This window comes from Ochotona curzoniae, unplaced genomic scaffold, assembly GCF_017591425.1.
Source record: "Ochotona curzoniae isolate NIBS_2020 unplaced genomic scaffold, NIBS_Ocur_1.0 scaffold_1852, whole genome shotgun sequence".
Taxonomy (NCBI): Eukaryota; Metazoa; Chordata; class Mammalia; order Lagomorpha; family Ochotonidae; genus Ochotona; species Ochotona curzoniae.
The window spans coordinates 56,348,239-56,371,210 of record NW_024467087.1 but is presented as its reverse complement, the minus strand read 5'-3'; the positions used below and the strand labels follow the sequence as shown (position 1 = coordinate 56,371,210).

At 42.8% G+C, this 22,972-nt stretch overlaps 1 protein-coding gene across 1 annotated transcript in view; it reads right to left on the bottom strand.

Moving 5' to 3' along the window:
• NEXMIF (neurite extension and migration factor) overlaps nt 1-20,785 on the bottom strand; it is a 161,568-nt gene extending 140,783 nt beyond the window's left edge. The window contains exon 1 of the mRNA XM_040999909.1: nt 20,231-20,785. The gene's annotated coding sequence lies outside the window, so the exon portion shown is untranslated. The remainder of the gene's footprint in view (nt 1-20,230) is intronic.
• Nucleotides 20,786-22,972: the final 2,187 nt, after the last annotated feature.

Here is a 22,972-nt window from a genome sequence, read left to right as displayed (position 1 = left end):
CACGTGAAGGTGAGGATATTATGAAGGATTTGGAATATCCTTTTGCACTGCTGGTAGGAATGTAAAATGGTGAAGACTCTGGAAAACAATATGAAGCTTCCTCAAAAAATTAACACTAGAATCCCAATATAAGCCAGCAGTTTAACTTTTGGGTGTAAGTTCAAAAGAACTGAAAGCAAGATATTGAAGAGATATTTGCACATCTGTTCTCACTGCAGCATTATTTAGAACACGAAACAGTGAAAGCGATCCAAACATCCATAAGCAGAAGAATGGATAAACTACACATGTACATACATACGTACGTACATATATAGTGGAATATTTAGTCTTGAAAAAGAAAGGAAATTCTGACACATGCTATAACATAGATGAACCTGGAGAACATCATGGTTAGCAAAATAAGCTCATTACAAAAAGACAAACACTTATATGATTCCACTAATATGAAGTACCTAGAGTCATCAAATTCATAGAATGTAGAAGACTGGTAGGCAGGAACTGAGTGAGAGGGAAAGATGCAGCTGCCTTTAACAGGTTAGTTTCAGTACCATAAAATCCAATGAGTTCTAGGGCTGGATGAGTGAGGACAGCTACACAACAACGTGAATATATTGTTTCATACAACTATACACTTAAAAATTGTTAAGATGATAAATTTTATATTTGTTTTATCATAATTTAAAACAGTAAAATAAAATATGAACCTTCTGGCATGCCTTTGGTTGCTTGCCTGTCTGTAGATACATCTAGGCAAGGCACTATAGTAAAAGTAACTAATATATCAGATAAAGGTGCCTTAGATGATCTCCTTAGGTTTCTAGGAGGTAGAAACCATTTCTGGCCATGCTATCAGTGTGAGGTTTAATGGACAAACACAAACAGCCAGGATGACAGTGCTTCTAAATTCTCTTGTAATTTGCTGCACAAAGCACAGTGTGACACAACTTACATCACTTGTCTTCTCCTAGAAGATAGTTAGAAATCGGGAAATTGCTGGTGGCAGTCCCAGGAACTCCTACTGAACCAAGCATTACACACAAAACGCACATCTAGTGGCATGCAGTATCTATACCTTGCCTTAGAAATAGTCCTGTGTACTCGTATCTCACTAATCAAATATAGTTTCCCTGAAGTTGGATCTATTATACCAATCTTACCTCCTCCTCAAAGTTACTCAGACCAAATCCTCCTTCCAGTGAGATACAGCCACTTCATAGGCAGTATATTTAAGCATGTTTAATTATGAATGACTTTGAGCTTCAGATAAATGAGATGAGGCAATTCCTTTAATATCCCTCCGAGAAATTGAGTCTGGCTTCAATTTCTAGGCAGTTCCAAACCACTATGAGTACCTTTACTGTATACTAAAGATTGCAGTAAAATTTCCTTTCCACGACATTTTTGAAATATGATCATGGATGTCATGTAATAAGACCAAAAGTGTCATAGTTTGGAAAGCCAAGGGAAAGGATTGTAAACTAACTCTCAATGAGGTAAGTTTTTAAATTGAGCTCAAAACCTAACTATGTGGGCCTGGCACGGTAACCTAAGAGCTAAAGTCCTCACCTTGCATGAAGTGGGATTCTATATGGGCGCCAGTTCTAATCCCAGCAGCTCCACTTCCCATTCAGCTCCCTGATTGTGGCCCGGGAAAGCAGTCGAGGATGGCCCAAAGCCTTGGACCCAGCAACTGCATGGGAGACTCCAAAGAGGTTCCTGGTTCCTGGCTTCGGATCAGCTCAGCTCTGGCCGTTGCAGCCACTTGCAGAGTGAATCATCTGATGGAAGATCTTCCTCTCTGTCTCTCCTCTCTGTATATCTGACTTTCCAATAAAGATAGATAAATCTTTTTTTAAAAAAATGTAACTATGTAGCCAAAACCTTACTTTTCAGCTTAAAAATGGGAAGGGTGTGTTGCTTACATCAGTGGCTCACAACCTCAGGTCCCTGGTTATCTTATTATTATTATTATTATTTATTGGAAAGGCAGATATACAGAGAGGAGAGACAGAGAGGAAGATCTTCCATCCGATGATTCACTCCCCAGGTGGCCGCAACAGCCGGAGCTGAGCCAATCCAAAGCCAGGAGCCTCTTCCGGGTCTCCCACATGGGTGCAGGGTCCCAAAGCTTTGGGCCGTCCTTGACTGCCTTCCTGGGACACAGGCAGGGAGCTGGATGGGAAGCGGGGCCACCGGGACCAGAACCGGTGCCCATATGGATTCCCCGGACGTGCAAGGCGAGGACCTTAAGCACTGCGCCACCACGCCGGGCCCACTGGTTATCTTAAGATGAAAGTTTCCTCAAGCCACTTTCAGAACTTTAAGGAAAACAGAGCACTTTATCATACAGTTTCCCAGCTAGCTAAATGTCAAATTTCTTTTCCTTTTCCTGGAATCACAGCATACAAGAACAAAATTGATTATCTGTGCTGATCAGTTCTGAAGTGCATGTACATGCAATTGTACTTATTTATATGTATAGATTAACATGAAGCAACAGGTCACCACGTGCAATGCAGTACTGGCATCCCCTATTGAAGTATCAAGTTCCAGTTGCTCTGTTTCCAATCCAACTTCCTGCAACTGCATCTGAGAGAATAACTGAAGATGGCCCAAGTATGCATGTCCCTGCCACCCACATAGGAGACTCGGATGGAGCTCCAGGCTCCAGGCTTCAGCCTGCCCCAGCCCTGGTCATTGCAGCCATTTGAGGAGAATCAACTGGCAGATGGAGGTGCTTTCTGGCTCTCCTTCTGTTATTCAGCCCCTCAGATAAATAAAATACATTTGGATGATTATAAAGAATGCATTATTTAATAAATACAGTTTTAGGAGAAAAAAATCTTCAAAAGTACCAAGCCTTAAAAAAGGAAGGCAATAGAAGCATTTGGGAGGGTCTGAAAAGATTTGGAAAGCACTGATATAGCTGTTGAATAACCAGATGATTAGTGGTCTTCTTGATTGTCACCTTCCTTAGATTAGAGGATAGGGGTGAGCTTTCTGCAATGTTCTCTGCTCCATTCCCCCTATACCTGCACATGTAGACCTGTTTGGATAGTCAAAAATGGTAAGGAGTTCCATAGCCAAACTGGTCAGCTTGCAGGCAAGTTATCTTGAGGTTAGCTGCAGCCAAGTATCACCTGACATTTCCTTAAGCTGTGATAGGTGTGGCAGGTTCAGACTCCCTCAAAGAAAATATCTGCCCAGTTTGATGGGAAAATATTAAAGGTAGTTTTGGTTCAGCTCTTTTTTTTTTAAAGATTTATTTTTATTACTTTTTTATTGGAAAGGCAAATATACAGAGAGGAGAGAGAGAGAGGAAGATCTTCCGTCCAATGATTCACTCCCCAAGTGAGCGCAACGGGCCGATACTATGCCGGTCCGAAGCCAGGAGCCTCTTCCGGGTCTCCCACGCGGGTGCAGGTTCCCAAAGCCTTGGGCCGTCCTCGACTGCTTTCCCAGGCCACAAGCAGGGAGCTGGAAGGGAAGCGGGGCTGCCGGGATTAGAACCGGCGCCCATATGGGATCCCGGGCGTGCAAGGCGAGGACCTTTAACCACTTGCGCCACCGCGCCGGGCCCGGTTCAGCTCTTTTTGCTAGGAGAAGAGGCGAGATGTAAGAATGATGTTCCCTGAGTTGAAACATGAATCTAGGGGGTAAATCCAGCTGGGACATTTTCCAATATTGGTTTCTGTGACCTGGAAGCAAGAGAGGCCTATGTCCCAGAGAACCACACGTTCGCTCAGCCTCATCCTGCCTATTTTCAACCTCAAGCAACTAAATAAATATCTTTAAAAAGATTCTTCATGAAGAAATGTGCTTAATTATTTCAATTTAAAATCTTGAATATTCCCAATCCTGCAGTCTTCAGTGATTTATAGGCACTGGCATGAATACCACAGAGGGAGAGAGAGGGACAGAGAAACATATGCCTCAGCCCTCAGTGTCTGGAACAGAGATGCAGCTAACCACTAGCATGACTTACCCTGTCCAGCCTGCACAAAATAATAGAGCCCTGTAACTGAAAAATTGAAACAGTCAAGCGGTTTGGAAAGACTATTGTGAATTGACATTTGGCCGATGCAAAGAGAATCAAAAGTGGCAAGGGCAAGCTAGCAACGAATTAAACTGATTAAAGCAAAAGCGTGGTGAGATTCAGCAGGCTGAGTTCTGACTTTTCAAGACCCAAGATAAAGCAAAATGATGCTTCCATTTTTTATTTTAATTTTAATCTCAGCATCATACTTTTTTGCTGTGTGACCTTGATCAAGCAGCTTAATCTCTCAATGTTTTGTTGTTTCATGCACGTTGAACTGCCCAAAATAATAAACTATCATCTCTCTTTCTCCCAGCAGGTCTTGATACTTGAATACAGTTTGTATGCATTTCAATTAGACACAAGAGCAAATTCTAATTGTGTGTGTGTATGTGTGTGTGTGTGTGTGTGAGAGAGAGAGAGAGAGAGAGAGAGAGAGATGGTTTTGACAAGGATGGAAGTTTTTTCTCTCATAGTTTGTACTGAAGAAGTTTAATAACTATTTGTACTTAAGGTTGGAAAAAACTGAGCATCCCACCCCACTCCATGGATCATAGAAAACCACTACCATACTTTCTGAGTTGGCCTCTCTGAGCCAGGTAATTGTGGAATTGCCCTTGCCTTGAAGGTGAAAGGGCCTATCAAGGTGTCCCTTGATCACTCCTCAAGCCATCTCTGAAGGAAGCTAACTGTTCTGAATGAAAATTGCAGTAGCAGAAACTCTGGAAATTTGTATCTAGGTTTTGTTATTTTGTTTCAGAAGAACAAGTTCTGGCCAAAAGATAGGAACAAACTTTCCAGGGAATATATCACAGGTCCTTTCTTTCTTTCTTTACATCAGTCCCTTCCTACATCAATTTAATGAGCAAATGATAAACACATAAATTAAAATATTTACTAACAGGATTTTAATGCGCAGACATGCCTTTTGAAAAACATGCATTATTACATTATGATATTAAGTGGAAATAAGAAAGGTAAGATGCAATCACAGAAACACAGAAATTGAACAGGAATAAAGATCAGAAGATCAAAACCAAATTTGCAGTCTTTGATTTATTCATTTTCCTATATTTCTCATGTTTTTGAAGTTGACTATTTTTATAAGGAAAAGTTACAATCTTAAGTTGCTTTTCCATTCCTCTTTTTTTTTTCTTACCTTGGAAAGGTCTCAAGTATGGGACATGGAACCAGGATACAATATTAAATGTATATGTGCCCTTGTTAAGTCATTTTCCTAGTCTGAACCTCTTTACTCCTTCATGAAATAGAATGGGAGGCTGAAAAGGTTACCCTAGAGACCCTTCAAATTTGGTTTTCAACGTTTTATAGCCAGAATCTTTGGGTTCTTGAACTGCCTAGAGTCTTTGCAAACTTCAGTACACAGTGAGTTCTCTGATACTAAGAGCCATCAATGAGTTGAAGTTTCTAATATTTCTGCAATGTGATTCTATGCTATTTTTATCATAAAATATCATGAAAAATAATGAAAAGTCAATATCATTGGTTCTAGCACAGAATACAGTATAAAGAATCTGAAAATAAAAATAGGCTAAACTCCAAAACATTCTATTGAGAGAGGAGGAAAAAAAAAACTAGTGGCAGAATGATACATACATTAGTATATCACTTGTGTAAATTTTTAAAACAAAGAACAGCTATTTGTATTATTCATAGGAGTACGTGTGTGTGCACAAAAGTATAAAAACAAGTTGGGAGAATACATACCAAATGTCTTAGTGCTTACTTCTGCAAATGGATGAAGAGAAATGAGGCTGGAAATAGGGAATAGAATTTCTAAACATCTAAAGAAAAGATAAAATGTTAATAGCTTGTTATATCTAAATAGAGATCCAGATTTGTTGGTCATATTATTGATTCTCAGTGTTCCTCAGCATTTCTCAGATTACTCAAAATAAAAACGTGAAATTATTTCTAAAAACAAAAGTTCAGATTTTTCTGTATTTCTTGGTATTTGTGAAATGTTCATGGATTAGCTTGATAAATGACAGGTGAATTTAATCTTAAAGCTAGAAACATGAAAAAGAAAAAAAATAACAGCAGAAAGAAAAATGAGAGTGAGTCAACAGAGATAAGATAGAGGAAAGGGAGCCTGAGAACATTCCCCCTCCCCCCCGAATAACTAACAAATTCCTGTGCTAGACCATAAGCCAAGAATGTAACAAATGTTATCTATTACAAGATGGGAGCTCCTGGGTGTTCCTGCCTTCATTCCTACCACATGTTCTAAAACTCCTCTCTGCTTCATTGATTTTTCTCTGGACAGAGACTTTCTGTGAGTTTCCTCCAACCATCTAGCCTCTCAGGGACAAATTTTCCATCTTGGCTTCCAAGGTGGCTGTTACAACACAACAAATCACCTTATGCCATGCTTTTCTGAGCCAAATTCCTACTGGTTTCCAGGAATCATATGAAGAATATAGTTCTCTGAATTTATTTCCTTTCAGTACATTTTAAACTTAATGTCTTACCATGAAAGCTGAACTACAGAAGATAAAGCTTTTCATTTTTCCCCTGCTGCTCTCTCCCAAGCTAAATCTCTGTCACAGACAGAAATGCTATGTTTATCCCCTAACTCTGAAGAAATGTCAGTCATGTTGGCATCTTTGCTGCATATTGATTGATTAATGAAGCAATTTATTTTATCAACTTACTGTCCCCTGACTTCTCTCTTGGCCCCCTTTATCAGCACTTCTTTCCTCCCCATCCTAATCTATAAACTCTCTTCATTTGTTGAGGACACTTTATAATATGATGTTTTTTCTCTCTTGTCCTAACACCCTGTCACACCCAGCAGCCACAGCCTCTCTTGGCTGAAGTAACTGAATTGCTGGCTCCAGACATTGCTCACCAAGGATAGCAATGACCTTGCATTCAGCCACACAATATTGCAGGAAAACAGCTGCAGTCAAGATTGGGATCCTGGGACGCATCAAGGGGAAGGTTGAAGGCCTTGCTGATAAGTGGGATGGTAGGGCTGGTTGTGAAGGAGGCTGGATGGGGGAAGAGTACTAAATACAACTGATGAGTACAAGGCTGCTTGTTTTCAGAAATGAGATTCCCCTTACTCACTGTTCAAAGACACTACAGATAGGACAATCTAAGGGAAAGGATCGGGGGCCTGGCCTGTAATCATCATTCTGACTGATAAACAGCGAGGCTTTCAGCAACTCACTTTAAAGTTTCTGAGACTCAACTTCCCATCTGGAAAATGTTGCTATTATGGAAACTGTCAGTGTGGGAAAAGCCCTTAGAAAGCATTTCTAGACCAAGTCCCTATTTCACAGTTTGCAAACTCTGAGGCCCAAGAAGGGAAGCAGATTATTCTATGTGGTCATCAATATGAACGTCAAACCCATTAGACCAAATGAAATAAAACATCAGGAGCTCTTTGGCTGTCTCAGAAGAGGAAGGCTATAGAACTACAAGGTATTATTATCAACTACCTTAATGCCTATGTTCCCTTAATATAATTTCCAAATAAAGACACATCAGTGTTGGAGTTTATATTCTCAGGACCACTAAACACAGTGCTGTCTCTTTCAGCTGGTCATCTCAGAAATGGAGATGGTAGCTCTTGATGGTATTACCCATTGTTCCCTCTTCTACCTCAGGCTGTTTCAGCTATTTCAGCACTTCCTCTACCTGAGGGTCTGGAAACAGCTGCTCACCCCAGCATTCTTGGCCCTATTGTGGTTGCTGATACCTTATACTATGTGATAGCCAACATTTCGGCTCCATAAATAGACAATACGGAGCAAGGCTTCCTAGAAGGCTGTGGGGAGTAGGATCAGAACACACAGATCAAAGAAATGCTGAGAAAGTCCAAAAGACAAGAGGTAAAGAGTATATTTAGGTACACACTTTTCTTGTCACTGCACATTATGCCAAAATAAGTTTATCATTTCAAAGTATAATTTCAGGGCACTCTCATCTAGTATGTGGTCTGGCTGTGTAAGGTAAGAGTGCAGACTTTTTAGTTTTAATAAACTGAATTTTCAGAAAACAAAGGAATTTCATTCCTAGTGCTAACTACACTTACATTAGGTCTCCATGAGTCAACGCTACTCAGTGACAGATGATTTCAAAGTCAGAGTTGAAGGCACAACAATGGAGGTAAAAATCAAAGGGAAGATATTAATTCACCTACCTGTTTTTTAGCATATTTCAGTGCTGGGCTAGAAATAATGTGGCTTTAACAAGTCATGTATCTCTTCCCTGGGATCAGTAATGTTATGATATCAACCTTACTTATTAAGACAGCAAACAAAAAAAGGCCCTTCATTCAGAAAATTTATGAAACCTATGTAAGTGTAGCTAAAACAAACCATTATTGAAAGAGACCGAAACACAGCAGTTCATATGAAAAGGCTAAGATTAATGGCAAGGAAGGATGGTTTGGGGTTATCTTCCCAGATCTATATAGCAGAATGTTTCTGATCCTTTGGCCCCTCAGCACAACTAATGGCCACCATCTTTAAAAGTAACAAATTTGGGGCCTTCTTGAAAGATAAAGTGAAAAATCAAGATTTTTTTGATTGTTCCCACTTATCATTTCCATTACTCCACGTAATAGACAAGACATATGTAGATCCTCCCCACATTCACATTCATTAGAAGGATTCGGGCAAGCCACAGTGTAGGGTTTCATAACTAAAAACCTTGGCCTTGAGTTATGAAACATTCATGTCTGTCTCTACTACAGTCTGATCCCCAAATTGCTTATATCTCAGATGAGTATGTGTTTTTGTTTAAAGTAAAACTACACAAATCTGAAAAAAACCACTATAGTACTGGTACAACTCCCTTTCTTTTCATCTATTTAGCCAAATGGATTAATTTACCATTTAACATGGCAAGGCTACAGCTTTATGTAAGAATTGCTATGTGAGAAATAAATATGTTCTGTGTAACAGGGTTCTTCAGAAAGTTAATGGAATATGACATTAAAGTATATGATTATTTTTTGTGCAAAAAATGAAATCCATGCATTATTTTTTAACATACATTCTGTGTGAACTTATTTTGACAACCCCTCCCCCATAGAATACACATTCAATGAATGCTGGGTACACCTCTTTCCTTGCCAAGATATACAGTACACAGTTCATAAATACAAGAACATTGAGATGTGTGCACAAATACAGAGAGTCGGTAGAGAAAAATTTAACCGAACTTCCCCAAGGGGAAACTGGGAATACTGAATCTACATTGAGGACACCGCCACTAGTCTAAGCAAAGGGAGACTTAAGAAGGCAACGGTTTTTCCAGTGTACAAAGAAGCTGTGTAGCTGAGTCTACTAATTCTCTTGGCCTTGGACAAAAAATGCCAACAAGTCAACACAGAGCTCAGTGAGGGACAGAGTTCTTTCACAAATACTCACCACCTGGCTGAGCACGCTGGAAACCTCAAGGATTAGAATATCAGGCCCACCAAGATGCCAAGTAAACTTGAGAATCTGCAATCCAAATGAATACCCTTTTCACAACTTACTCTTTTTTGTTAGTATTTCCCTAATCAATGGTTCCTTCATTCATGGAGGTGGAATTTTGTTGCTATAAATTCGTAGACTAACTGGCACTCCCCATAATAAGGAAGATTTTCTATTCAAATACAGTAGTACCACAAGTTGTAGGATTATCATTCCATCTCTCTTAAAAGGGTTGAGAATAAGAAATTTGGATAGCACTGTTTACACCACCCCTGCTCTACTAGGTCCATACTAATCAGCTGAGTTCTGCATGTTCTATATTTCTCTGCAACCCCTAATACCTTAGATTTGAGCCAAACCCTATTCATGGACCTCAGATTCAATAAGTAGGTCCCTTACATAGTCCACCTATGTCAAAGTATCTAACATCAACCTCAATTCCTTAAATCAAGTTCCTTTACAACTCCTTCCTCTAATTCTTTGTCTTCTTAGACAGTGATAAAGGTTCTACATAGATATCATCCAGTATGGTATCCAGTAGCTGCATGTGGGTACTAAATACTTGAAATATGGCTGAATTCTAAACTCCACCCAGAGTTAACAAGAAGCACTCCAGGCATCAATCAGGCTGAGTGGTTAATCTACGGCTTCTACTTCCACTTGGCAGTTATAACAACTCCATCCCCCTGCTGCAGCACTGTCAGAAGATGCCAGCTTAAAACAGGAGTTTAGTAAGGCCCAGAGTCTTTACAAAATGTTTAGGTTTCTATCTAAAAATCACTCATCATACCAAGAACCAAAAAGATCTCAAACTGAGTAGGGAAAAAAAAAAAAAGACAATCAACAGATGCCAAAAGTAAGATGACAGAGATGTTAAAATTACCTGACAAATGCATTTTTAAAGATTTTTAAAAATTTGTTGGGAAATACCTCAGGGACCGCATGATGGACTTGCGAAAACTTACAAAAAAAAAAAAAAAACACCCATTGTAAGACTGGAAGGAGAAACTCTGCTGCTTTCCCAAGCCACAAGCAGGGAGCTGGATGGGAAGTGGATCAACTGGGACACGAACCAATGCCTATATGGGATCCCAATGAACACAAGGTGAGGACTTTAGCCATTAGGCTATGAAGCCAGACCCCCTGACAAAATATTTTTAAACCCTCTGTTTATGTCATTTATTTTAAGAGGAGATAGAGGGGGAGAGAGAGATCCCATCCTCCAGTTCATTCCCAACAGGTCTAAAATGGTGGGGATGGGCTGGGATCTAAGAACTCAGTCTGGGTCTCCCACAAGGATGTCTGAGACCTAGTTACTTGAATCAATACTTCTGCCTCCAAGGATGAAGGGAGAACATCAGCAGGAACTTAGAAACTGGCATCCTAAACTACTATACGAAATGTCTATCCATGAAAAATATTTAAAATAAGCATGGCCAAAAAAAAATGCTTCAAGGGCCTGGCGCGGTGGCGCAAGTGGTTAAGTCCTCGCCTTGCACGCCCGGGATCCCATATGGGCGCCGGTTCTAATCCCGGCAGCCCCGCTTCCCTTCCAGCTCCCTGCCTGTGGCCTGGGAAAGCAGTCGAGGACAGCCCAAAGCTTTGGGAACCTGCACCCGCGTGGGAGACCCGGAAGAGGCTCCTGGCTTTGGATCGGCATAGCATCGGCCGTTGCGCTCACTTGGGGAGTGAAACATCGGACGGAAGATCTTCCTCTCTGTCTCTCCTCTGTGCCTTTCCAATAAAAAATAATAAAAATAAATCTTAAAGAAAAATGCTTCAAAACACATAGATACTTCAAACAAATTAAGTAGATGATCTGTAGATGAACCAACTGGACATTTTATAGAAATGACATCTATAGTCACAACAGCAAAGAGGGTCTCTTTAGCATGATCAAGAGGACAGAGAAAACAAGTCAATTAATTCAAGAATAGAACAACAGAGACTATATTATCTGTACAATAGATCAAAATGAACAGGGCCTCAGAGAACTTAAGAGGCAAAAAGAAAAAATCTAGCTTTCCTGCCTTCACAGGAGGAAAGTAACTACTTTAACTACAGAACAAGACATTGAGACAGGAAAAGTATTGAAAGAAATCCTGGTTTCCAAAACTAAAAAAAAAAAAAAAAAAAAAGACTTACAGCTACAGACTGGAAAAGATGAGCGTATCCTACACTAGATTACCCCCAAAGAAATCAACACCAAAGCCCATTATAGAGTAAAATTTCTGAAAACCAAAGAAAAATATTTTGAAAACAGCAAGAGAGAAAAGACACAAAAGCTTGTATACTCATCTTCATACAAGCTTTTCTTTTCTGCAGAAAAAAACTGAAGGCTATCAAATGCTTCTCAACAAGTAAATGGTTACACAAATTGGGATACAGTCATAACATGGAATACCATTTAGCAATAAAAGGAAACTGTTTCTATACCCATGTCCTCTTAGAGCCTCCAAAAACAATTCAGTTCTGCTCACACCTTCATTTTAGCCCAGTGACACGTAGTTTATGCTCCTAACCTTTGATTCCCAGAACCGTGAACAATAATTTTTCATTTGTTGACATTATTAAGGTTCTGGTAATTTGTCATAGGAACCATAATACAAAACGTATACCACCATAAACAAGGAGTTAAAAACTAACCTGCTCAGAGATAGACAAATGGCTTTTTGCAGAATACATTCAATTCAGTAGTCAGAAGTCAATAACTCTACACTATAATCTTAAGGCAATAGTCAATTGATCATGACTACTGCTATTTTCAGTTCCACATTAGCAATGACACCAGTGATAGAAATGTAGCTTCAGAATTACAGGGAAAACAAACATGATCCTCTGATGAAATGGGGTCTTCTAAGCCAATGCAGAGATGAGAACAGAAACACTTGTTCTATGTCAGCTGGAAATCTTGTCGGATGCCAAGTAGAGATACCTATTTGCCATATGCCAAGAAATGTCTTATTGGGCCCAGCACAGTGGCCTAGTGGTTTAAAGTCCTTGCCTTGAAAGCACTGGGATCCCATATGGATGCCGGTTCTAATCCCGGCAGCTCCACTTCCCATCCAGCTCCCTGCTTGTGGCCTGGGAAAGCAGTCAAGGATGGCCCAAAGCCTTGGGACCCTGCACCCGTGTGGGAGATCTGGAGGAAGTTCCTGGCTCCTGGCTTCGGATCGGCTCAGCACCGGCCATTGCAGTTGGTTGGGGAGTGAATCATCGGATGGAAAATCTTTGTCTCTGTCTCGCCTACTCTCTGTATATCTGACTTTCCAATAAAAATAAATAAATCTTTTTAAAAAACGTCTTACTATTAGGAAAAGAAAGTATCTTCACTTATTTTCCAAGGAGTAGAACATAATAGAAAAATAAAAAATGCTGGGACACAAAATAGTTACGGTTAGCAACAACTACTTGAATACTTCAAAATAGTTGGTAGGGGAGATTGAAGGTTCCCAGCACAAAGAAACAACAGATATGTGGAGTGGTAGGCCAATTACTTCAATATGATCATAAAACAGTATGTATGTATTGAATCGGCACATTGTACCCAACAATGTATCAATTATAATTTAAAATTAATTATATGTATTAAATTTTTTATTATTTTTAAATGGAAATAAATTTGTGCAGATAATAAAAAGACCCTGCCAGAAACAAAGTTCATGCTCTAAGAAACAAGAAAATCTAGCTTGTTCTTTTCCCTGTCCCCAGTATCTCAATGCTTAGCGTATAGTATCTGCTCAGTGAATGTTTGCTGATTTGAGTTACACATTATTATTAACAATTCTTCCAGCCTTAGTATTTTATTAGTCCTCATACTCTGCAATACTCCAAGCTGCTAAGATAGGAAGCGAAAAAACATTTATTCATGGGTGGAAATACCATCCATTACTATCATCCCAAGTGCAAGGCACAGATGTGGCATATATTTGTGTTTGCAGAGCTTAAGGAGCTTTGCCTTTAATATATGGTGTTAGCCTTCCAGGATGAAATCCATTAACTCTCTCCTGGATGGCTAATACTCTGAAAGGAGCATGAAGATATCTGGACACCAAGTGCCCCTCTAACTCCATTATCATACCTAACAATCAGTCTTGGAAAGATTTTCGTTTTTCAGGCCCTTGGCTAAGAGAAGCATCAGAGTACTTCAAAAAGTTCATTGAAAACGGGTGTTATGGAAAAACAATAGATGATTTTCTAACTTACTACATCAAAATAAACATATTTTAATTACATTTTGCCAAGAACTTTCTGAAGTTTCCTCAGCTTTAGAGATATACAGATGAATAAGACAGGTAGGAGAAAGTAAGTATAAATGAGTTCTTATGCAATATATTTTATATATTAGTAGTGAACGAACTTGGGGTGGAAGCTGAATAATCATTTGAAGGACTTGAGAGTTGTTAAGGATTTGGGGAACTAGTCTTGACTTGCTTTTGATGCAAACAGTAATGTCAAAGTGAATGCTAGGTGGCTCTATTTCATAATAAAAATGTCTGTGAAGGCTAATCAGGAAACTGCGTGCAATGGTAACTGAGGGCTGTGAACCATAAGTATACTAATAACATGCTTTTTCAAGACAGTTATTTTCTTGGCTTCCATTTCCAGCTACCGTGACCATGATAACAATGCAACAGGAATTCTGTAGTAACTGAAAAAGGCTAGTGCAGAGGCTTTTAACTCATAATGCATGGTTGGACTTTTGAAAATATGTGCAAGTGTTATGTATGTAAATACATACTTAAAAATATCCTCAGTATTCACAGAATTTTCTCAGGAGTTCAAGATAAAGTTGGGGACCTCTGAGCTAGACGGTGATGGCCCACTTTGTCCATTCTTCTACTTAGTAAAACAGCACATCTTCAAAAATGTGTTCCGGTTATTTACTAACCAAAGAGACAGTGGGTTTCTGTTCAACCAAATCTCAGAACAGGTTTCTGGGTTAATAAATCACATCCCTTCCTGAAATAACAACAAACATTGAGAAAGAAGGCAGAAAAAAAATCAGTAGTATCCAAAAAAATTTAGGCTGACTTAAACCAAAAAGTTCACTCACGAATTTCACTTTTTGGTCATCATCCCCTGCTACTCCAACAGGACAAATCTCCCAACTCTACAATATGTAGTCATGAATGTAGGTTAATGTTAACACTGGATAAAATAAAGCTCAATTAAGATGGGGAAGCTAGAAAACATTAGCAAAAGCAACTCTAAGTGGCTCTGAGTCACTATCTTCTTCTTTAAAAAAAAAATATTTATTGGAATGTCAGAGACAGAGGGAGAGGGAGGCAAGGAGGAAGAGAGGAAGGAAGCGGAAGAGACAGACAGAGAAAGGTCTTCCATCTGCTGGTTCACTCCCCAGGGGACCCCAACAGCCAGGGCTGGACCAGCCCGAAGAAGCCAGGAACAGGAGCTCCCACATAGGTAGCAAAGACCCAAACACTTGAGCCCTCTTCCCCTGCTTTTTCCAGGATGTTTGAAAGGAGATGGATCAAAAGTTAAGCATCCAGGACTTGAATGAGCACTCATATGGGACACTGATATCACAGGTAGTGGTGTTTTTACATGCTACACTACAACAACAGCCCTGGCTCCATGCATTGTTTCTTTATGGTAGGCTAGATTTGGCTTAGGGTCATAGCTTTGTTTTGATTCATAATGCAAAGCAATAAAAGCTAAGCACAGATACTTAGGATTGGGAGGCATGAGCTGTTCCGTTACAGAAAGGGCAAATGGAAAATTTCAATATTTATACTTTCATACATATATACTATATATACATATATGGATACATATTATACACACATACCCATATATGTAAATATACGTGTTTGTATATATATTATATATATGGCAAACCACACGCAAACTATTTGGGACAGATTTGCTCATGTACTTGTTAAACGTATTCTACAAAAAAAAAAAAAAAATCACACTTCCCTTGATACTACATCTTGTTTTCCCCCACAGCTACCATGGTCAGGATATTCTTTTTAAACCTAAATTACCTCTTCCGGGTCTCCCGTGAAAGTAACAACAGGCACTCTCCAAGCACACAGCACCTCTTCGTGTGCGTGTGTGTGCAAACACACAAATGCATTTCGGAGGGGTGTTGTTGGATCGAATAATACATTTCTGGAGAGCCCAACGCCTGATTCATTTCCAGGGCTTTTCTCTGTCAGAAAGACCTCTTTAGGAAAAGGACAGGCTGAGCTCGGTTAAGGTACTAATACATCTATAAAGCTCGTTGTATCTCCAAACTTTGTAAAAATATCAGTATCCCAAATTAGGAACAGTAGTTTCTTTCCAAGGTGGCTTACTATTAAGGTGAGCACAGAAATCTTTTTGTTGTTCAAACTTGGATATTTTGAGGGTGAAATAAGTGTGCCAGCACAACAGGCATAAACTGCAGCATGAATATTGTCACCCTGCTTTCAGTCTTCATTGAGGAAATGCTTTAACTTGCCCTGAATAAAATGAATCCCTTTGCCTTTCCTAAATGGAGGATGGCTTGGCCTCACTCTAGCAGTTAGGACCAAGGTATAATCTTGGTATCAAACCTCTAACTCCCCTCAGGAACAGATTCTTGTTTAGTTGTGTAACAGCTGAAACGAGTTACTGAGGGAGAGAGGCTGAATTTTTTAGTGTTTGGAGGTGCTTGAGAAAACAGTAGTTAGTTGTATCAAAATCATCCCACTGGGAATGGACAAAATGACCTATGGAAGGCCACTTTGGGAAAACAATTGTGTGAACAGCCATCAGTCCTGAAGACTTCAGTCCTTTACCGCAAGAGAACAAGGAAGGAGAAAGACATCAGATCACAACACTTACCTACAGAAAAAGATCCAAAAGAGCACCTTCCCTGACCGAGGCCTACAAATCGCTGCAGGCAATGAGGGACCAGGGGAAAGAGACAAAGGAGATCCTCACTGCTACTTGTAGCTGGCCTGTCACTAAAAGGCAGCTTCCCCTCCACTCTCCCAGCTGACCACACCCAAAGATTTCCCCAAGGTGGGATGTGCTCACTGCTGTGCCGGCCAGAGGCGTTGGAGAAGAGCAGCATATTCGTCTCCACTAAAGAAACATTTTCTAGACAAGAGAAAAGGTGTAAACTTAAAAGTAGCCCCAAGTGACGCAGCCTCCATAGCATACTCTTGGCTTTGTTTTCCAGCAACTATGGAGAACTGGCACGAAGAACCTGACATGTTCTTTGTGTCTAACCCTGTGACCTTGGGTTTGAAAAGGTACTCCTTGTGGAGAAACTGTCAATTAGGAGCTGGTGGGCAACTTTTCAGAGGAAAAAGGCAAAGAAAAGATGAAAATGTCCAAACCTGAAATTTCTAAGCTGTGAACAAGGAAGCCAAAAAACCTGCTTCGTAGTGAATCCTCCTCTCTCCCTATCACCCACTTGATCCTTCTCTCCTTTTGCTTATCATGAGACAGAATCTTTAAACCATCTATGTGCCACCAGGAAAATACGTTTAAGCACTCGTGTAATGTAACAGAGGCAAAGGCCAATTAGAATCGCCTTTTCTCTCCTTTCTAAGGGATTTACATGAGAAAAAAAATTATTCACTTGAACTGGACTTAGGAACAGAGAAATTGCAATCAGCACTTTTTTGGTTAGGCCGGTCCCTCTCCTAAGCAATCACTTTAGTGAGACCAGGACCTTCACAGTAATTTTGTCAGGAATCCATAAGCACATCTTTGAGTGTTTTAAGTCCAGCACTTACCACTTTTCTCATATCTCCCCCCCACACACTTTCTAAACGCCGGCAATGCTACCACACCTTTAGTTTTCTCTGTTCACTGGGTAGCTTACAGGTAATCAGAAGATTGTGGGAAAAGCGAAAAAGAGGAAAGAGAAATTCGGAGTAAAACAGAAAGCAACAGTGTTCCACAGTTGTTTGTTTGAGTTTGGCAACAGGGTGTTACAGGTTTGTGTGTGTGTGTGTGTGTGTGTGTGTGTGTGTGTGTGTGTGTCTGTGTGTTAAGCATTGAAGCATCGAAGATTTATTCACTGAACAGGTTGATTTGTTTAACAGACTTGACATATGTCAAATTCTGGCATGCGCTTACATAATTGTTACCCATTTGTCAGAGCTGTTATTTAGGCAAATATTTGTTTTATAAGGGTTTTCTTTAAATGACTCCTCTAGCCTATTGCACAATCAACCTGCACAGTTCATTTTAATTATGCTCACAATAGCTATCCGGTGGAGGTCTCTGAAATCTAATCTTCTCCATGCCATTTCATCTCCACCCGAATTCTACTCCTATTTTTTTTAAACCACTAATAACTTCTGGGTTTAAAATCATACCACAGGGGGAAATTAATAAATATGTACAATGCCCTTTTATGTTAAAGGATTTTACACTAGTTACTTATTTCTTTAAAAAGCAGTTCCTTGGCATACTGTTAAAATCGCAAATCTTAAAATTGTTAGCCTAAAACATGGGTGGCAAAAACAAAGGGGTATGATATCCTTGTGTACGTATCTGTGTGTGGAGGGAGGCGATTGGGACAGCTGGGAAAAGCTAGGTAGAGAATTAGGTAACATAAGATCAAGTAAATGGAGTCAAATTTCAAGTCTTACAAATGTTGTTGAATTATCGTAGCCCATCTGAATACATGTCCCCCCCCCACACACACACACAAATTATATCTTTTCAACTTAAACGCATGCAATCTATCTAGGTTCTGTGGGAGGTAAAATATTGGAAAGTACTTCCAAGAAATAAAAATGTCTAATCACTAGCTGCCAGGGTTGGTTTGAGTTCCTCTTTTGTAAATATGCCATTTGCAATAGCAAGAGGCTTGCTTTGACCTCCCAGGTCAAGGAGTGTGGGGGACTAGGGAAGATAAAGGGGAAGAGAGGAAATCTCGCCACCACACAAGTCCATTTTTGACCTAGTAAGCGAATACGTTTTTGTTGTTATTGCTGGATAAAATGTACAAGTCTTCCAGAAATTAGACTCCGTAATAAAAATGTACCAGCCCAAATTTAAATTGCTCACTAGACAGATGGTTAATTATATTCACAGCCACATATTTCACTGGGATAGAGTTTCAGACACTCAGCCAGTTTTATTTGATTAGCCGGTTTCCCAGTTAATATGTAAAATGACAGTTACTTAGGGCTTTTTTGTTCCCTTCTAAAAATATATTTTCAATAAGTGTAAATTCTCGTCAGCCATGAGAACGACACTGCTGTAAATAAAACGTTTGGTCCTCTGCTACCCCATGTGTAAAAGCTATATGGAAGATTCATTTCCCTGCCCCACCCCCTCAAAAAATTTACAAAAAAAAAACACAAAAAAACAGCCCCAAATGGTCCCTTGTAGTTCAGAGAAGACTACTGGTGCACCTTTTCCCAGCAAACAAAATATTCCAGGAACTATCATTACACCGCTTGCTCCTCCACCTAACACAACCCTGGAGCGTCTCAAATCCTGGGGTTAAAGTGCTCGAGATGCTTCTGAAAAACAACCCTGCCAGCCCCAAACACAAATCATGTCTTTTGAGATCACAGTCTAGAAAATGGAATGTTAGGGAAAGGCCACACAGCTAAGTGAACTGCTGTGCCCAGAATTCAATAATATGCTGGGAACTAGAACCCGGCAGCCAAATAGGAGACCCACTTCCTTCTAAATACAACCAGAAGCTCGACCAAAATCAAAGAGTGCTGGTGTCGAAATGAGAATGCCAATTTTTTTTTTTTAACTTCGAAAAAGACAGAAAACCTTGCGCGGGTGATTCGGTCTCTCACGAATCAGACAGACAGAAGCACTCATGCTGAAACCACTGGATTCCTCAGCTGCACGGCGCCAACTCAGCGGCGCGGTTTCCACACTTTCTCGGAGTGGGGCCCCGCTGCCCGGCCTCCCCGCCCCACAAGGGTGTACTAGCCCCGAGCTGACGCGTGGCTGGGGGGCGCAGTAGAGAGAGAGAGAGAGAGAAGCGCTGTTAAGCTAACGCTGGGAAGCGTCAATTCCCATCGCCGCCCAGAGAGCGGGAATGGGGTTGCGGGTCAGTTTCCGCAAAGGTGACGAGCTGGGCGAGGCTCGGCGGGTCCCCCCAACTTGGGCCGGCTGCTGTGTGCCCGGCGGCCGCCCGGTGCGCGCGCGCGCGCGGGAGCTGCGGGCGGGGGAGGCGCCCGTGGCTTCGCACCTTCTGCGGCTTTGCCCCCCCGCCCCCCGGCGGCCGGCGCGTGGGTTTTCCCGCTCGCACCGAAGCTTTGCCGTGCCGCTGTCCCGTCCCCTGGCCAGGCGCTCCCCGGCGCACCAACCTGAAAGGAGGCGGCACTCTGCTGCTGCCCGCTGCCCGCCCGTGTGCATGTGAGCGCCGCGGCTCCGGCCCGTTCGTTTCCCCTCCCCCCCCCCAACCCCCGCGCAAGCACAGAGGCCTTTCCTCGATTGCAGTGCCTGTCAGGGCGAGCCGGGATCTCTCCCCCCCCTTCACGGCCTCGCTCCCTCGTCCAGACACACTCACACACATACACACACACACACACACACACGCACGCCATTCGCACACACGTAGCCTCCCTTGCGTTGCTCCCAGTCTCCTCGGCTGGCTCGGTTTCCCACCCCCCCTCCGCCCCCCACCCCCCGATTCGGTGCAACCTCTGCTGCTGCCGCCGCCACCCCGAGCCGCCAGCAGGCGAGCCGGCGTTCAGGAGGCCGGGGGAGGGTGGGGGGGTGGGGGGGGTGGCTGGATGGCAGCGCTGCTACTCACCTCACAGGCCGACTCCCGAAGCGCACGTCGCTGGCGGGCTCAGGCAGCAGGCGCTGGAGCCGGCGCGGCCGCAGTCAAGGCTGAGCTGCCGCCGTCGCCGCAGCTGTTGGAGCTGCCGCTGCCGCTACTGCTGCTGCCGCCGCCGCCGCCGCCTCTGCCTCAGCTCCATGCGCAGGGCCCGCCAGGTGGACGCGCCTGTCTCCCTCGCTCTCCCTCGGGCTCCGCCGCTAGCGACTCTAGATGGAGTCAGAGCTGTCGGCTGTGGCCCTGAAACTCAGCGCCTCAGCGGCTGTCCGAATGCACCCAGGCTCGGCTCTCTGCCTGCACCAACGCTCGCTCGGGCCGGGGCTACCACTCGGGCGGGCTGCGCGAGCGGCGCCTACAGCCCCACTCGCTCTGTGCTTTGGCTGCGGCCGTCCGCGAGAGGGAGAGAGGAGGAGGGCGGCTGCTCCAGTGGCCGTCGCTGTGCAAGCTATTGCTAAATGCTGCCACTGCCGCTACTGCTACTGCTGTGGCGGCGGCGCGGCGGCGGCGGCTGCTGCTGCTGATGCTACTGGTTTTCCTTCCCGGGTTCTCCCCCTGCTTCGTCCCCCCCCTCCTCCCCCTCCTCCCCCTTCTCTCCCTCCTCCCCCTCCTCCCCCTTCTCCTCCCTCTGCCGCTGTTCTCAGAGCCTCAGCGGGCGCCGCCTGGTCCCCTCTTCTCCCAGCGCTGCCTCTGCCCATTCAGAAAGGTGCCCTGAGTGGGGAACCTCGTCTGCCACCATCGCTATTGCCCCTGCCATTGTTTCCTCCAACACTGCTGTTCTTGCTGGACGCGTCCCCCCCCCCCTCCCACCCTGCTTCCCCACTACAACCCTCCCTTTCCCTCCCGCACTCTCCTTACCCTCTCTGAGGTCCCTTCCTCATGTGCCCCCTCCCATCCTGTCCGTCTGTCCCTCCCTCCCCTCGGGCACCCGGGAGCGCGCACTGCGCGGCCACCTGTCATAAAGGGCGCGCACCCCCTTCCCCACCCCCACCCCGTCCCCCACCCGTTTTCTCGCAGCCCGCCCAGGCCTCCGCACCACTGGCGCCTTCTTCCTGTGGCAGACACGCAGTCGGACACCACTCTCCCACGCCTTGTAGGGCAGCTGTGTGTGCGGAGAGGGGCGCTCTGAAGTTTGGGGAAGAAAATTTGAATGGTTACGTCCACCAAGCCTTTAAACCACTGAACCTCAGCCTACCCTTAAGTTCAGGGCCTTGGAACCCTGAGAAAGGTGGGTGGTGTTGGAGGGGTTGGATGAAGGCAGAGAACTGAAGATGGGTGTTAAGCTTTGTTGTTGGTTTTGGTTGCTACCTGTCTTGGAAAACAGGAGCGAAGTGAACCTGAATATAGCTGGGAAGGAAAGAAATCTGCTTGAATGCCATCACTGAAAAAATCCTTAGGTGCTCATGTGCCTCTAGTCGTCCTGAGAGCTCACAGAAAACAGTCGAAGATTGGAGAGCAACTCAGGTGGGAACCTTTAGCAGTTCTGGGACCCTGGGTCTAAGGTTGTGGCCAGAAGGCAGAAGTCATCACTACTAGGAGCCAGGAGGAGAGATGAGAAGGTTGAGGCTGGGATATAAGAGGTAGAACTCCTCTACTTGCTCCAGCAAGTCATTGCCAAAGCACACAATCTTCAGTCAGGCAGGGTGAGACTCCAGAGTTCTCTGTTGCCACAGCTACAGCTCCGTTTCACTACCAAGGCTCAGGCTTTGAGATCCAATTGGGTAACTGATCACCACCCGGACCTGTCCCAAACCCTGCCCAGAAATCATACAGGTGATGAGGGAGGGAGTGTGTGCAGAGAGTCCATTTCCAACTAGGTGTGTGGATTGCCTTATCACATTTCTAAAAATTTAATTTTTTTATGTACTTGAAAAGCAGAGAGAGATCTTCCATCTACTGGCGCACTCCATAAATGTCTGCCTGCGATAATCAGGACTGAGGCAGGAAGAAGCCAGGAGCCAGTTCCATCCAGGTCTTCCATGTGGACTGCAGGGCCCAGCTCCTTGAGCCATCATTTGCTGCCTCCTCAGTGTGCACATTAGCAAGAAGCTCAATCAGAAGCAGAGCCAGAACTAAAAGCCACAGGCACTCAGATATGGAACACAAATATCTCAAATATCCCAAATGGTAGCTTGAGCCATTGCACCACAACATCCACCTCACTTTATAACATTTGAGGTACTATACCATGATTTTAAATCCTGAGCCCTGAATTGCCTATAGGGGCACTGAGGGCCCCATATAGCTCCTCATCTCCATGTCTTTATTCTTGCCATTCTAATGTCATGGAACACTCTTGTCCCTTCCCTCTCTTATTTCATATCTCTGTAACTCATTCATAAGTAACAACTCATCCTTAATCAACACTTAGTTTTTCTATGTGCCAGACACTATGATGAGCAATTTACATGACATTTTATTTAATCCTCACAACAAACACAATGTTATTATCCTCATTTAACAGGTGGAAAAATTGAGCCCCAAGAAACTTTTAGTCATATACATCTCAAGCAGAATCTTAATCTATTTATCAGGCACTGTGAAAATACATTTGCATCTTTGAGGCACTAGAATAAAGAAGAAGAAAAATAAAAGTTGGCTTATGTCTTCAAAAACAAATATGAATAAGGTGGTTAAGAACTTGCATTTTCTAACATATTGGTCACTCAATACCATGTTAATTAACTCCATGGTGTTGTAAATTTCCATATTCCTATT